The following is a 12,476-nucleotide window of genomic DNA, read 5'->3' as shown; positions in this document are numbered from 1 at the left end:
TTTGATGCGTGGCACCCGAGCCAAAGCCAAAGCTTCTGACCTGAGGGATCGTACAGGTCGATAGAAGTCCAGCCTCCTCTGAAGATATTTGGCACCATTGCCATGCAAGGCCTTATGGGCGAGAGTCATGGCCTTGAAAAGTATCCTCTTCCGCACCGGAAGCCAGTGAAGGGATACAAGCAGATTGGAGGCACTGGTGCGGCGGTGCAGGCCAAAAATTGCACGAGCAGCAGCGTTCTGAGTAACCTGCAAACGCTGGAGGAGGTATTCAGGCAGACCCAGATATAGGACATTTGCATAGTCCAATCTGGACCCTATGAGTGCCTGAACAGTGATCCTCCGATGTTCCTCCGAGAGAAGGGGAAAGAACTTGCGCAACATTCTGAGTATCCCAAAGCATGTTCCCGTAAGAGTGGAAACCTGGGATTTGAGCGAGAGCTCGTTGTCAATTTTAACCCCCAGGTTCTTAGCCCACTTAGAGGACTGAGTGGGAGGGAACATGTCAGCAGGCCACCATCCCTGCCAATCTGGTTCTGATGGGCATCCGAAGAATAGTATTTCGGATTTGTCCGAGTTGCATTTGAGGCTGTTGTGTGAAAACCAGCTAAAGACAGCCCCAAGGCACTCGCAGATCCTTTCTCCATCGAACTCTTCGCTCTTACGACAGGTGAATAGAAGCTGGGTGTCGTCAGCATAAGAGACGATCCGGGCCCCGTAGGACTCCGCCAGTGTCGCCAGAGGGGTCATAAGGATGTTAAATAGAGTGGGGCTCAGTACAGAGCCCTGAGGCACTCCGACTCCCAATGGCGGCATCTCGGCGGACCCGGGTGGGACCCAGACCGTCTGCCGGCGGTTGGCCAGAAAGGAACGAAACCAGTTGAGCACCGTCCCCCCTAGACCGATGTTATGAAGTCTAGTGAGGAGATCCTCGTGGGGGACGGTGTCAAACGCCGCCGACAGGTCTAACATGACTAACATCACCCTGCCTCCTGTGTCCAGCACCTCCTTCACGATCTCCGAGACTTCCAGGAGCGCCGTCTCGGTGCTTAAGTTGGAACGAAAGCCCGATTGGGATTCATGAAGTAACTCATTAGACTCCAGGAAGTTAGAAAGCACGCTGTGCACGTGTTTCTCCAGGATCTTGGTCAGTGCTGGAAGGAGCGAGATTGGCCTATAATTAGAAGGCGCCTCTGGATCAAGATTGGGCTTCTTGATCAGGGGGATGACCATGGCTTGCTTCCAGGCCTGGGGCAGAAAACCCTGACTCAGGGATAAATTGAGGATAGGATTAGCTATGGGATTAATGACATCTGCCATTTTCGCTAAGAATTTTGCTGGACACGGATCTAATGGTGAGCCTGATTTAAGGTTCCTCATCAAGGCTAAGGATGCGGCAACCGGAAGGGGAGGAAAGTGTAGCAAAGCTGGGCCAGGAGGAGACAGGAAGACTGTCTCCATCGGCATCGTAGATAAATCATCTAACGCTCTCGACGGGAAAGAATCCTGAATTAGCCTGATTTTGGTGGTGAAGAAATTGGCAATAGTGTTAGCCCAGGTCTCCACCGGGGCACCCTGAGTAGAGGTTGTCCGGGGGCTGGTGAATTCACGTACAATTGAAAAAATCTCCTTACATGTCTTTTTCAGAGTGGTTATGTGTTTGGTAGTGGCTAACCAATGGGGCTCCTGTTGTTTTACATTAAATCCTGGATTTGTGCTGCAGGATACAAGATTTAGCTGTTTGAGTAGTTTGGCCTATATAAAATTTGTCACAGGGACACTTTATACAGTATATTATATTTTTCGAATTGCAATTCGTGAATGATCTCTGTACATGAATGTCCCCATTAATCGTCACCTCTTTAGAATCTTTCGTCAGACAACAGGCTGCACAGTTTTGGCACCTTTAGTGTCCCACCACTGGAGGTAATCCGAGTAAATCCCTTGTGTCGGGCCACATTCCTCAATGTAGATGCTCGTACTAACTGATTGCGAACGTTTGAACCTTTTTTAAACGCAAAAAGTGGTTTAGGTATATTGAGTTCTCCTAACAACCTCCAATTATGTTGGATGATTTTCTTCACCTTATTTGCCCTTGGGTCAAACGTCAAGACGCATGTGAGTGGCGTGTTTGTATCCTTTTCTTTGGGTGTTAAAAGGGTTTCTCTGGGGGTGTACCAGGCCCTCTTTAGTGCTATTTTAACAAGTTTTTTGGGGTATCCACGTGTTACTAACTTTTCTTTCAGTATGTTCGCAAGAAGAAGATAATCTTCCTTATTGGTACAGTTCCTCCATACACGGAGGAATTGGCCATAGGGTAAGTTTTCTTTTAGTGTGCGTGGGTGGTTACTTGAAAAATGCAACAACGTATTGCGGTCTGTTGGCTTGGTGTATAGGCTCACTATCAAGTTTCCTTCCTCATGTTTTATGTATACATCAAGGAAGTTGATTTGGTTCCGATCACTTGTGATTGTGAACTTAAATTCACGTGTTCTGTCATTTAACCAGTTGTGAAACTCTATTAACTGACCAGCATCACCCCTCCAGATCATAAAGGTGTCATCAATATAGCGACACCAAAACTCCACTAGATGTTTATATGGGTTAGTGTCACTATATATCCATTTCTTGGAAGAAGCCGATTACATCACGCTAGGCATTAGAGGCACTTGTGTTCAATAGTGCTCGACTTCACGAAGTGTTAAATCTGATTTTAAAATTTCCCGCTTTGTCACCGATAATTTTTAAAACTCACTCGAAAATCACTGTTATTTCATGCTTTTAATAGATATTGTCTAGATTGACTTGCTCTTAAAAATCTACCAGCTCTACCACCACATACCCGGCAGACATCTTGGGTGGGAGGTAGACACTTGTGGCGCCGCCATTTGCCGAGTGCTCTAGTGCTCAGGCCGGCGCACGAGGGGTGCATAAAAAGCTGCCATGATCACGCGCAGCGGAAACGCGCAGCGGGAGCGCCGTAGGAGAGCCGGAGTCGAGCCAGAGTCCGGCCCGTCTGCGCCCGTCCGCGCCTCGGACGGGCCAACGGCGAGGTATGCCGATGCTGATCCAACAGCCACACGTAAGATCTACACAAAACCGGAGCTACTTTCCCTACATTACGCGCCTGCATGTGGTAGACATAAACTGGATCCATCTGTGTGGTCCGGTCCTGCCATCTGTCAGCACTGTGGTCATACTTTCACCTGGATACAAACTTCTGATATGACTCCTAGAGTGAAACTCCTATCTGGAGGTCTAATAAATGCTAGATCAATGCCTAGACATGCTCAGGATATATATGATCTAATACTTGAGGAAAAATTGGACCTACTATGCATTACTGAGACATGGCTGAAACTAGGCTGCACCCCAGATGTGGTACAAGCTCTGCCTCCGGGTTATACCATCCTTAGGAAAGACAGAGGAGAAGATAAACGGGGAGGGGGAGTGGCTGTCATCTACAGGGACACTCTTTCATGCTCAGTGTTAGAGCTACAGGATCTTAAAGAAGCGGAAGGAATGGGTTTTTGCATAAAAATTAATGACACCTTCACTTTTGCTGGTGCAGTAATTTATAGACCACCAGGACCTTGTAAAGCTTTCTTGGAAACAATAGGAGGAGCACTCAGTCCTTTGGTACTAAAGTACTCTAACTTCACGGTCATGGGGGATGTAAATATTCACTTAGAAAATAGATCAGACAACGCTGCTGTATCATTTAGGGAGACCATGGAAGTTCTTGGCTTAGTGATCAATGGTAACCAGTCCACTCACGATGCAGGACACATGCTCGACTGTATCGCGACTAACATAAGTACTTTAAGATGTGAACAACCAAAACCTCAGGTATGGACAGATCACGCGCTCATACCGTTCACTCTCACGATTGAACATAACAAGAAATGTAAAAATCACAATCAGCAATTTCAGTCCACCCAGGAAGAATGGAAGGAACTAATAGCCCACCCAGACCTTACTAGATGGGCAATGGAATGTAGACCTAATAAGATAGGATCCCTGAATACGGACCCTAATACGTTCAAGGAATGGATGAACGTACTAAAAAGAATGGGGGGGCAGGGAAACATGAGGAAGACCAAAGGCAAAAAAAAGAAGCAGTCAGCCCCATGGTTTAACCAAGACCTTAAAACAAGACAAGGAGAACTACGCAGAGCGCAGATGGCATAAGAACTACTGCATGTTAGAACGCACCAAATATAACGCTACCAGGAAAAAATACCAGGAACATATTAAGTTGGCAAAAAAAACCTATTACTGTAAGGCAGTCGAGGCTGCAAATAATAAACAGAAAACCATCTTCAACATCGTTAGGGGTTTTAATAAACCTGACTTCCTAACACAAGAAATCCCGCCTTCAGAGACTCTGTGCGAGACCATCGCCGAGTACTTTGAAGCTAAAGTACAGGGCCTGACCAGGGATTTCGCAATCCCTAGCCTGACCAGTGATGAAGCTAATGGAAAGAAGAGACTGGTAGAGAAACAATTGACGAGCTTCCAACCTGTCAGCTTAGAGGAATCTCGACAGACTATTCTCCGCACCAAATCTGGTTCTCCATTTGATCCCTGCCCTATTAAACTTCTGCACCTCATTGTGGAGGTTGCCAACCCTGTCATTAACGACATTGTAAACAGTTCCCTGGCCACAGCCAATGTCCCCTCAGAGTGGAAAATAGCGGCAGTGAGACCCCTTCAAAAGAAACAGCTCCCTGACCCTACCACATTATCTAATTTGCGTCCCATTTCTTTACTTCCTGCTCTTTGCAAAATCACTGAATCCATGGTCAATCAACAACTGACCAGATTCTTAGAAGAGAGTGAAGCATGGCATCCTAACCAGGCAGGTTTTAGAGCACAGCATTCAACGGAGTCTGCCCTCTTGCATACTGCAGATACCATCCGCACAGCCCTAGACCAAGGGAAGAAGGCCGTCCTGATTTTACTAGACCTATCGGCGGCCTTCGATACGGTCTCACATATCATTCTGATAGACCGTCTGAAATCCTTTGGCATCACTGGCGTGGCGCTTGAATGGCTCAAGAACTTCCTGAGTGGAAGGAGACAAGTAGTGACGCTAGGAGAATTTCAATCTGGGGAGAGAAGACTCACGACAGGAGTACCTCAGGGCTCTAGCCTTAGCCCGACATTGTTTAATGTCTACACCGCACCCCTAATTAGCCTGATTGCTTCGTTTGGCATAGAAGCTATAGCCTATGCCGACGACACGCAACTGATCCTGACCATGGACAAAGACAACCAAGATTGGGAAGAGAAGCTCAAAGGCTGCCTTACGGCGACCTTTGACTGGATGCGAACTAATCATTTGAAATGTAACACCGGGAAGACGGAGATAATACCGATGGGCCCAAACAATGAATTCATACCCAGACTGTGGTGGCCTGAGAAAGCAGAAATTCCACCCAATACTGCCATCACGGCCCGCAACCTGGGAGTGACCTTTGATAGAAATCTGTCTTTTAAACAGCAGGCACTGAAAGTGGCAGGTACGTGCTTTGGTGTTATAAAGAGTCTGAGAAAGTTCTTCGATCTCCTTCCCTTGGAAGCCAGGAAAACAGTGGCGGTCGCACTGGTTACATCTCATCTAGATTACTGTAATGGACTATATGCAGGCACCAATAAGGAGGTCACCCACAGGCTCCAAATGGTCCAGAATTCGGCGGCTAAACTCATATTAAAGTGGCCCAGAAGATCATCAGCGACAGAAGCCCTTAAAACTCTACACTGGCTACCTATTATTAAAAGAATTCTATTCAAAATATTGCTCATCACCTTCAGAGCATTTCATCAACGTGGACCACTGTATCTGCGGAAAAAATTCACCAGATATCATCCAACTCGAATTCTCCGCTCGTCCAATGCCAATCTTCTGGCAGTTCAACCATTCAGGCTTAAGACTCGTGGAGGCAAGTCCATTGCGGTATTGGGTGCAAAAGCATGGAACACCCTTCCACCCCACATAAGAGCGCTGGACAGAGAAACTGAATTCAGGAAACAACTAAAAACCTGGATCTTTACTCTTCCGGACACCATTGCCAAATCCCTAGTGTAAGATTTCTATCTGATCAGCTACACAAATGGGCGCCAAGATGCTCTTTGGAGCGATAGCTGCGCGGTACAAATAAATCCTTACATTACATTACATTACATTTCACTTCAAACTGGGCCATCACCAGGTTTGCTATTTCAGGGGAAAAGCTACATCCCATGGCTACTCCAGAGATTTGAAGGAACAAAGTTTCATTAAAATTAAAGAAATTATTTTTCAAACAAAGCCTAGCCAAGGTAACAATGAACTTAGTTGGCACTTGGTGGGGTCGTTCTCGTGATTCTAGTACAAATTCCATTACACTCAATGCTTCATCTTGAGGTATATTTGTGTATAACGATTCAATATCGAAGGTGGTGAGTAGTTGTTTGCTCAGATCAAAATTTAATCCCTCCACCTTCGATATCAAATCCATGGTGTCCCGCATATAGGCCGGTATCTCTTTGACTTTGGGAAGCAAAAACACATCCACATATTGGGCAAGTGGTTCCAAAATAGACCCACATGCTGCCACGATAGGTCTTCCCGGGGAATTTATAAGTGACTTATGCACTTTCGGGGGTACATAGATATTAGGAATCTTCCTTTGATCACTATTAAGGAAGTCAAATTCTTTCCTACATAGCCAACCCCCATCTAGACCTTCTAGGGTAATTGCTAAGAATATCTGTTCTTTTAGTATCGGAGTAGGGCACTGACACTTCAGGGGGCGGAGATGTGAATGTAGTGGTAGCAGCAGCATGCATCAGCGCTAGGCCTTGTGGCAGCAATGCCAAGAGGATGGTCTTGAGGTCATTGAGGAACCCAGCATTCACCCACTCCATGGTCTCCATTAATGTCTGCATGTTTCCCAACTCCTGTGTGACATCGCTAGAGCCACTCTGACTGGACAGTTGTTCTATTCTCTGAGTCAGGGCTCCAGTGATGTCAGCCATGGTCCGTTGGAGAGAATTGAGTGGACTGTGGGTGTCCGTTAGGGACTGTAAGTGGTCCCTGATGAGACTTAAGACATGCACGTATGGGATCTAGTTTGTCTGCCATGTAGTTGAAGCCCACCCGCACCTGTTCAGCCAGATTCTCATGGCACCCCAACACACAGCGTTAGAAGGTCATGTGTTCTTTGTGGGGGTCCTGGGAGGCAGCCATGGTGGTGGGTGCTGCCTGCTGTGTGGTCTGTGCAGGCGGTGGGGTCTCCTTGATGCAGCTGGGCTGCCCAGCTCCTGAAAGTGGGCTGCGGAAGCTGTCTTGAGCTGTTGGAGGGCATCAGAGTCGAAGCTGTGGGGGTCCTCCTCGTCATCACAGAAGAGAGGTTCGGGCTACTCTGCAGGAGGTGCTGATTCTCCCTATGCAATGTGAAGGGGAGATGCAGTTTAACAATGTGTCCACATGTATGTTGTCGCATTGTACATGTTTTCATACAGACTGCATAGCTGTGAAAAATGGGGCTGTTTAGGAAGGGCTTCCTTTTTGATGGAGGACAATGGACATTTCGACAACATGACGTGTGTGTGTTTGTACTTGTACATTATCAATTCACGTGTGCCTGCAATGTCAGATGTGATTGGCCAGTGTCTACACCCAGTCAGCACCAGTTGTGTCCTGTGCTCTGTTGTGGACGTGTTGCGGTTTGTACCACATTGTTGTCAGTGTTGATGTGCTCCGCATGTTATGTGTGTGTGCTGCATTTCGGGGGAGTCGCCCCTACAGCTCTAATTTTGCTGCCCCTTCTCTATTTCTTGTGACGTACCTTTCACTTCTGTGCTGAGATGTTGCATACTTGGGTACATTGATCTCTTGGTGGGAGTTGGGGGCTGGGGCATGGTTTTCCGCAGATGTGCTCAGCTCAATTGTGCATGTGTGGCATTGTGCCCATCTCCCCCAGTCCCTGGTCATTACTCACCCTGGTGCTGTTGTGTCCGGTCATGTAGAGCAGTGTCCGGTCTCCCAACTCCTTCCACCGTCTCCCCACTGTTGACTGTGGACACCATTTCCTCCATATCGTCCAGCACCTCCTGTGGTGCAGGACTCCCACCTCCAGTCTGCATTGCTGCCTTCCGGTTGTTGGCGAGTTTCAGCTTGGTTTTGCACGTGACATCATTCCAGCGCCTCTTGACCTCTTCCATTGTCCTCTTCAGCACTCCCACTGCATTCACCTTGTCCACGATGGACTGCCATAGTCCATTTTTGGTTGCCAATGACACAGTGGAGGTGACGAACAGTTGTTGATGGTGTTCTACCATCTCCGTTATCAGGATCCTGTTTTCCTGTGGACTGAACTGCTTCTTCCTACTCTTCTTCTCTTTGGCCTTCCCTGACCCCGAGATCCCAGGCAGGTCCTCCAGGTGGCTTGTGGGGTTCTGGTTCTCCTCCGTACTTGCCCCAGCAACATCCATTGTGCTTCTCTGTTGTTTGGCATTTGGTTGTCTATTTTGCTTCTACTTTTATGGTGATTTGTCCCACTGACGCTTATGAATTGGAGGCCTGTCGCTGGTTTTCGCAGATTTTTGTATCGTGATTGGCCTCAGCGCAGCTTTTTGTGCATTCCTGTTTCTCATTTTTGCGGCGTCGCGTTGGTTTTAACACGGTCATTTGGCGCGTTATCGGGAGACTATTGCATGGTACCGCCGTGTTGTGAATACCTAGATAACACGGCGTAATTTTCCTGCTATAGACTGCGATGTTGAAAGGTGCGTTAAGCTAATTTTGCAATAGTTCTCACACGTTCTTGAGACCTTTATTTCTCTCTTTTCTATGTGAGAGAGGTAAATTAGCCCAAAGTGACGTGATGGTCAATGCCTTTATGCGACGCAAGACTAACTCAGGACAATACTCATGTGCCACCACAACTAGTGTTCTTTCGTTTCATGGGGATTGATCTGTAGTCAGATCTAGACTTGTACCAGGGGACATTTGGAGATGAGTAATTTGCATAAAGATAGAGCTCATCAAAAAAGGTACCAAATGTACATTGCTTATTCTTCTCTTCAGAAAGCAATAATGAGGCAATGATTATGAGGCCTGGAACTACAAGACTAGCAAAGGGTATGCCTTACGAGAATAAAATATTATCTGTGCAGAAAGAGGGTCAGACGAGCCCAATAGGAGACCAATAGCCCCTTAGCACTGTGGTTCTAAAATGGCTGCAGTCATATAGCTCAAGCACAAGTTAGAGATGCACGCCCAGGAGCAGCAGTGGCCAAACCAGTCTTGACTATAAACCATGTATAGAGTGAGGCAGCACGGGAAAGACCCGCCAGAGTGCTTTTGAGGCTGACCAGAACCTTGTGATTAGCCCACATCCTGGGCTGTGATCGCACAGGAACATGTTAGAGAACGGTGCCAGTCAAGAGCAAATGGAACTGTCTGGCAGTCAAGCTGCCTGCTGGATGAAGAGGTACATCAAACACACAACAGGTGATGGAAAGAATGCAATAATTCTAACCACTGGCAATCAATAGAGGTAGCCTTCCAACCCATGGTTCCTTTGCCCTACCAGGTCACCTCAGTTTGCACCCAGCCTTATGCAAATCAGTCTTGACTCTGCTCCAGTAGGAACAGTCCAGCCCAAAATGGCAAGCCGGCCCATCCTTGAATCGGAGCACCATCAACCCAAGACTGGTTTCACGCTGATTGGGACTTGTCAGTCGGGTCTAGCTTGGTTCCAGTGGCGCATTGAGTTGTGCGTTTTTCTTTCGGGTAAGCCCTGCAGTAAAAAATGAGTGCATGAAAATGTTACTCATCAAGATTAAGTCTTTTTGAAACAGTCGAGAGCTGGATGAAGAGGGGCTTAAGGCAATATGGAGTGAGTAGGGGAAAGACATTTTATCCCAGCCACTGAAGAGGGTCTGTAATAGAAATGTGGACCAAGATAGAGTACTTGCCACTTTTTGTGAGGGCTGCTGACGACATTGGTGAGAGGATGGCAAGGATTACAAAAGTAAAGTCTGAGGCTGTCAAAAGGGACTTTCCGTAGCCAGTAAATCTCGCACCAGAGGCAATGATCACAGCAAGAACACAGCTGAATCATTGTAAGGGTGTCTCCTGAGTGGAGCAATCAAGAAGTCAAAGACAACTTCTTCAAGCAATGAAACTTAGAAAACTTTAGGGGATTCCAGAGCTGTGGCATTCTGAGGTATTTTTCTTTATGGAACCTCCATATAATAGGATTCATCACCCACGAGCAACCCATATAAGCAATCCTGAATGGGAACTCAGGACCATATTATCAAGAAAGGGCGCTACATTATCACCGCTTTTTTCAGCAGGAAACTGCCGCTAGAGCGGCGATAATGGGCTTGATAATAGGCCCTTGAGAATTCCCATAGAAGCCCAGGTTCTGTTGTTAACCTGGGCTGCTATGGGAATACACAAGGGCATATTATCAAGCCCATTATCGCCACTTTAGCGGCAGTTTTGCTGCCGATAAAAGCAGCGATAATATAGCCCCCTTTCTTGAAAATATGGCTGTTAGTGCTATGTTGCTCACTAGCTAGGTGTTTTGCTCTACTAATACCGATATGCATAGACATGCATAGAGAAATCTGCTTAATTAAACCAGTTTAAAAAGTTTTTTAAAAGGCTAGTGGTGATTGTCATTCTGGACATGAGCCAGTCCCTTTCTGAGACTTCCTGAGGTGCTATAACAAGGGCAACAGGGGAAGTGCATGAAGCGGGAAATTAGAAATCTGTATCTACAGCAAACAGCTCACTGTCTAAACGGCAACAACAACGTGTTTCTGCCGCAGGAGTAATGGTGAAAATGGCCATGCCATCTGCTTACTGAAGGAGAAAGAGATTTGAAGAACCTAAATGAATTTAGAGAACCTAAAGTGTGCACGGATAGCCACAGGGGCGACTGAAATTCTGTTAAAGAAAGCTTCAAAAACCGATCAGTATCAAGGGACAGCTAAATAATAGTTATCAATGCTTCAAACATACGCAAAAATTTCACAAATAGGAACCTGTCCCAGAAAAAGTGATAATATGAAGTTGGCAAGCTAAATAAGGCCTCTGAATGCTTAGCTTAAGGAATATATTTGACACGATAAGAATACATTTACTATAAGCAAGATGACTATACGAGAATACTGCATGAAAAGCAGCTTCCCTGTTTAAAAAAGGTCAACATGATTGACAGAAAAATAGATTTTTAAAGACAAACCTCTTTAAAGAACACCACCTCACAATACAGTAAAAAAAAAAAAATAATAACCAACTAACTCTCCTGTCACTCATTGGCTGTATGCTGGCCTTCGACCTTGTACAGCTCTCTGCTTGGTAGTCGAAAGAGAAGTGGTGCCTATGGGCGTGTTTTGCACTACACATACAGATACATACATACACAAATTAATACCAGGGAATCTACAGCTGAGGAGAAGATGTGTTTCCATCAAAGTTTTATAAACTGTACTCCCCAGAGATTTGTAGCAATTTAGCCAATTTATGTTAATAGCACTTCACAAGAAATCTGCTCAAAGGTCGATGGTTTGGGAATCACGTTCATTTGACTTGTAAAGCAACGACGCATACCTCCGTCTGTGCCACCTGTATGTGTGGAGGCAGCAGGGTGGGCTTCTATTTGTGATACGGATGCTCAGGTTATCTGCTGATACCACCTGTCCTTTGTTTGATAACTAGCATGGTCAATTTAAATTTACACCCGAAATTACCCCGATCTTCCAAGTATATCAAACATGTGACTAAATCAGCTTTTTTCAAGTGGCTTCTCAACTTGAGCAAGAAATGTTTCGCTTTTTTGATTATTTTTAACATCCCAGATTTACATTGTGTATCAACACTTGTAAATTGCACTAAGATGTGGCTGTTAATTAGTTACTCCTCTCGGGAAGGCTAAGTATGGTAGTCCTCAGGGTTGCAGATTTCTTATAGATCATTTGAAACTTTCCAATGTGCTTCTTCGTGAAATAGTAATATGCCTCATCAGAAATGGTTTTATGTCTTCTATTAATTGCTATAAAGTTCTTTGGGAACATTGGGGCATATCAGCAAGGGCTTTATCTCCTCTTTTTTGGCTTTAAAAGCCAGAAAAGCGGAGATAAAAGTATCGCCCTATTAACAACAGGGGGCTAACATGCAAAATCGCATGTTATTGTTAGCACCCTTTTTCACTACGCCTCCCTTTGCATCTTTAATGAGATACAAAGTGGGCATTCCTTCCAAAAATAACTGGAGAAATGTCGTTAGCCGACATTTCTCCAATTATCAATGCTACGCTTACAAGCATAGCGATAAGAAAGGTATCGCTGGGGCGTGGCTTGGATGCCGAGGAGGTAGGCAGCGTGAGCTCGGAGCTCCGCGCCCGATCCCGGAAAATATCCTGAAAATCTGATCGGACCTCGACGTAATTAATATCATCCGACAAGGGAAGGCA

The sequence above is a fragment of the Lissotriton vulgaris genome, chromosome 6 (genome assembly GCF_964263255.1).
Source record: "Lissotriton vulgaris chromosome 6, aLisVul1.2, whole genome shotgun sequence".
Lineage (NCBI taxonomy): Eukaryota > Metazoa > Chordata > Amphibia > Caudata > Salamandridae > Lissotriton > Lissotriton vulgaris.
Note: the sequence above shows the minus strand (reverse complement) of the source record.